This window comes from Spermophilus citellus, assembly GCF_964194105.1.
Source record: "Spermophilus citellus genome assembly, chromosome: 9".
NCBI classification, from domain to species: Eukaryota; Metazoa; Chordata; class Mammalia; order Rodentia; family Sciuridae; genus Spermophilus; species Spermophilus citellus.
The window spans coordinates 24,392,485-24,398,484 of record NC_138191.1 but is presented as its reverse complement, the minus strand read 5'-3'; positions in this window follow the sequence as shown (position 1 = coordinate 24,398,484).

Sequence of the window (6,000 nt, the reverse complement as noted above, 5' to 3'; positions counted from 1 at the left end):
GAATAATGCTAGCCTGAGGCTTAGCATAAATAGCTTTTACAATGTTGAGGTAAGTTCCTGTTATCCCTAGTTTTTCTAGTGTTTTGAACATAAAGAGATGCTGTATTTTGTCAAATGCTTTTTCTGCATCTATGGAGATGATCATATGGTTCTTATCTTTAAGTCTATTGATGTCGTGAATTACATTTATTTATTTCTGTATATTGAACCAGCCTTGCATCCCAGGGGTGATGCATGATCTTTTTGATATGTTTTTGTATTTGATTTGCCAGAATTTTATTGAGAATTTTTGCATCTATGTTCATTAGAGATATTGGTCTGTAGTTTTCTTTCTGGCATTTGCAGGGAAACAGATGGCATTAGAGCAGATTATGCTAAGTGAAGTTAGCCAATCCCTAAAAAAATGCTGAATGTCTTCTCTGATATAAGGGAGGTGATTCAAAACTGAGTAGGGAGGAAGAGCATGAGAAGAAGATTACCACTAAACAGGGGAGAGATGTGGGAGGGAATGGGAAGGAGAAGGGGAATTGCATGGAAGATGGAAGGAGACCCTCATCATTATACAAAATACATATATGATAGTGTGAGGGGGAAGAAAAAAAAAGAGAGAGAGAGAAATGTGTCACAGTAGATTGGGTAGAGAGAGGTGATGGGAGGGGAGGGGAGGGGGAATAGGGAGGGCAGCAGACACTAGTATTGCTGTATGTATATATGTGGCTGTATAACCAATGTGATCCTGCAATCTGTACATGTGGAAAAATGAGAATTCATACCCCATTTGAATCAAATGTATGATATGTCAAGATCATTGTACTGTCTTGAGCAACTAATAAAAAAAGAATCAAATAGACAACAACACAATAATACTGGGTGACTTTAACATGCCTCTATCATCACTAGTTAGAGCCTCCAAAGAAAAACAAAATGAAAAAGCTATAAAACTAGAAAATACAATTAATAACCTCAGACTTAACAGACATATATAGAATATTTCATCCAACAATGACTGAATACACTTTCTTCTCAGCAACACATGGATCTATCTCTAAAATAGACCATATCTTAGGTCATAAATTAACTCTTAGCAAATACAACAATAGAGATAATACCTTGTATTATATCAGATTATAATGATATGAAATTAGAAATCAACAATAAAATTTTAAAAATAGAAACAACTCTAATACCTGGATACTGAATAATACACTATTGAATGACTGATGGATAGCTGAAGAAAACAGGGATAAAATTTTAAAAAATAAAGGTAAGTAAGAATAGTGATACAACACATCAAAATCTCTGGTACAGTATGAATGCAGTTCTAAGAGGAAAGTTCATTGCATTGAGCTCATTCATTAAAATATTAGAAAGATGGCAAATAAATAACCTAAACTTACTTCTCAATGCCCTAGAAAAGGAAGAACAAATCAACAAATAAACATCAAATCAGTAGAAGACAGGAATTAATTAAATCAGAGCCAAAATTAATAAAATTGAAACAAACAAAACTTTTTTTTAAAATCAATGAAATTAAAAGTTGGTTCTTTGAAAAATAAATAAAGTTGACAAACCCATAGCCAAGCTAATGAAAAGTGGGGGGAGTGCGAGAGAGAGAACTCAAATCACTGAAATTTTTGATGAAAAAACGTATATAACCATGGACACTGCTGAAATAAAGATGATAATCAGAAACTATTTTGAAAATCTATACTTCAATAAAATAGAAAATCCTGAAGACATTAACAAATGTCTAGAGGCATATGACCTACCCATACTGAATCAGGGGACACAATTTAAACAGATCAATTCCAAGCAATGAAATAGAAGACACCATCAAAATCCTACAACCACCACCAACAAAAGCCCACAACCAGATGGATTCTCAGCCAAGTTCTACTAGACTTTCAAGGAAGATCTAACACCAATACTACTCAAATTATTCCAGAAAATAGAAAAGAAAGAAATCCTTAAAAACTCATTGTATTAAGCTAGAATTACCCTGACACCAAAGGCAAAGACCCATCAAGGAAAGAAAACCTCAGACCAATATCCATGATGAACATAGATCCAAAAATTCTCAATAAAATACTGGTAAATCATGTACAAAAACATATTAAAAAGATAGTACATCAAAATCAAATGGGTTCATTCCAGGGATGCAAGGTTATTTCAATATATGGAAATCAATAAATATAAATCATCACATCAGTAGACTTAAAGACAAGAATCACATGATCATCTCAATAGAATCAGAAAAAGTATTTAACAAAACACAGTATACATTCATGCTCAAAATACTATAAAAACTAGGGATAGTAGGAACATACCTCAACATTGTAAATGTTATATATGCTAAACCCAATGCTGACATTATTATAAGTGGAGAGAAATTGAAGTCATTCTCTCTAAAAACTGGAGCAAGACAGATGTCCTTTTATGCTACTACTATTCAACATAGTCCTTGAACCCTAGCCAGAGCAATTAGACAAAAGAAAGAAATTAAAGGGATATGAATAGGAAAATAAGAGCTCAAACTATCCCTATTTGCTGATGACATTTCAATATTTGGAAGACCAAAAAACAAAACAAAGCAAAACAAAAAAACAATAACAATAAGCAAAGTTGCGGGGTATAAAATCAACACCTATAAGTCAGTTGTGTTCCTATATTCCAATGACAAATCAGCTGAAAGAGATTTTAGGCTACTCACAATAGCCTAAAAAGATACTTGGGAATGAATCTAACAAAAAGTATGAAAGACCTCTACAATGAAAGCTACAGAATACTAAAGAAATAAATTGAAGAGAACCTTAGAAGATGGAAAGATCTCCCATGTTCCTAGATAGGCAGAATTAATATTATCAAAATAACCATACTACCAAAAACACTATATAGATTTAACACAATACCAATTAAAATTCCAATAACATTTGTCATAGAAATAGAAAAAGCAGTCATGAAACTCATTTGGTAAAATAAGAGGCCCAGAATAGCCAAGGCAATCTCTAGTCAAAAAAGTGAAACAAGAGGCATCACAATACTGGATCTTAAACTATATTACAGAGCTATAGTAATAAAAATGGCATGATATGGACACCAAAACAGACCTGAATACCAATCAAACAGAATAGAAGAAACAGAGACAAGCCCACATAAATACAGTTATCACATATTAGACAAAGGCACCATAAACATACATTGGAGAAAAGATGGCCTCTTCAACAAATGGTTGAAAACTGGAAATGGGAACACTGTAAATCTATATGTATTATAATGAAATTGAAACCCTATCTCTTACCCTGCACAAATCTCAATTCAAGTAGATCAAGGACCTAGACCTTAGACCAGAGACTCCATGCCTACTAGAAGAAAAAGTAGGCCCAAATTTTTATCATGTCAGATTAGGTCCTGACTTCCTTAGCCAGAGTCCTAAAGCACAAGAAATAAAATAAGAATTAATAAATGGGATGAATTCAAACTAAAAAGCTTCTTCTCTGCAAAGGAAATAATTAAGAACTTGAAGAGAAAGCTTACAGAATTGGAGAAAATCTTTGCCACGGGCACATCAGATAGAGCATGAATCTCCAGGATATACAAAGGACTTAAAAAACTTAATACAAAAAAATTTTTAAAAACTCCAATCAATACATGGCTGAATATGCACTTAATAGAAGAAGAAATATGAATGGTCAATAAATATATGGAAAAATATTCAGCATCTCTAGCAATTAGAGAAATGCAAATTAAAACTACACAGATTCTATTTCACTTCAATCAGGATGGCAATTGTCAAAAAATGTTGGAGAGGATGTGGGGAAAAGAAGTAAACTCATACATTGTGAGTTGAACTTCAAACTGGTGCAACCACTCTGGAAAGCAGTATGTAGATTCCTCATAAAACTAGGAATGAAATCACCATATGACCCAGTTATCGCACTCCTTGGAACACATTGGAAAGATTTAAACTCAATATTCTACAGTGATACAGCCACATCAATGTTTATAGCAGCTCAATTCACAATAGCTAAGCTATGGAACTAACTTAGTGCCCTTCAACAGACGAATGGATAAAGAAAGTGTGGTTTATATATATATACACAATAGAATATTACTCAGCCATAAAGAGAATAAAATAATGGCATGAAACTGGAGTCTATCATGCTAGGTGAAATAAGCAAATCCCCTAAAAACAAAGGCTGAATGTTCTCCCTGTTATGTGAATGCTACATAAATCAAGGTGTCAGGAGGGGAAAATAGAAGGTCATTGGATTAGACAAAGGGAAATGAAGGGAAGGGAGGGAGACTGGGAATACTGAAGAGAGTAGAATGGGTCAGACATAACTCTCCTATGTCTATATGTGAATACATGACCAGGGAAACCTCACAACATGTACAATCACAAGAGTGGGATTCTAATTAGAATATGCCATGCTCCTTATATGCATAATGTTTCAAAATACACTCTACTTGAATGTATGTCTAAAAAGAACAATTTTTAAAAAAATGTCTTTGGGTTCAATCCCCAGTGCCAAACCCTCCCCCATTCCCCCAAAAACAAAAGATTGCAAATTGATAACCTAACTTTCTACCTTAAGGAAGTAGAAAAAGAAGTAAGGAACTCAAATCTAGTAGAAGTAAGGAAATAATAAAGTTCACAACATATATAATGTACGGAATAAAAAAAAAATGATTGAGAAGCAACAAATTAGTTCTTTAAGAAAGAAATAATCGTGAAGACTCAAATTCCCAAAATAAAAAATGTAAGTGAGGACATTATTACCAGTCTTTAAAAGACTTATAAGCATATTGGGAACAATTGTTTGCCAACAAATTAGACAGTGAAGCTGATACATAAAATTTTTAGAAGTTCAAAAATATCCAAAGCTGGCTCAAAGAAATAGTAAGTCTGAGTAGAATATAACAAGTAAAGAGATTAATTCAGTAACAAAAACATTTTTAACAAAGCAAAGCCTATTCCAGATAATTTCACTGGTAAATTTTATTACATGTTTAGGGAATTAGCTCCAAGACTTTTCATACTCTTCTCTAAAATAGAGGAGGTGGGAAAATCTCCTCATTAATTCTGATGCCAGGATTACTCCCGTACTAGTGCCAAACAAAGACAGGAAAAGAAAATTTCTGACCAATATTCCTAAAGCCTAAAAATACAGAAAAGATGATACAGCACGATCAAGTGTGACTTATCTAAAGAATTCAAATGTGGCTTCAAAAATGAAATATACCACATTTTCCAGTCAGCTTTACACCCCTCTAACAAAATAAAGTATTTGAAATATTTACTAACTTATAAAGAGAAAAAGCTTATTTTGGCTCATAGTTTTGGAGATTCTAGTTTCTGACTGGTTAGCACCATACTTTGGACTTGAGGCAAGGCAAGGCCTCACAGGGGGAGTGCATGGCAGAGATCATATATTCACCTTATCACCAGGAAGCAAAAGAGGAAGAAGAAGAGGTAAGGGCTATAGTCCACAATCTTCTTCAAGGTTATGCCCCCTATAACCCAAAGACCTCCCATGAGACTCCACCTCCTAAAAATTCCACTACCTCCCAATAGTATCACTATTGTAGCAAGCCTTTAATATGTGAGCCTTTGAGAGACACTTATCCAAAGCATAACACTACATTACTAAAGTAGAGGAAAACACCATATGATCATCTCAGTTATTGTAGAAAACAAATTTGACAAAAATCCCAACACCCTTTAATAATAATAACACACAACAAACTAGGAATAGAAACAAACTTCCTCAACATGTTAAAGGTTATATACAAAAACTCCAAAACTGACATAATATTTAAAGTTTGAAATCTTTCCCCTTGAGATCAGGAACAAGACAAGAATATCTACCTATAACACTTCTACTCAAGATTGTACTGAAAGTTGTAAGTAGAACAATTATGTAAGAAAATAAAAAGTATTACATCAAAATTGGAAAGGAGAAAGTAAAACTATCTACTTGAAAATGACATGATCTTATG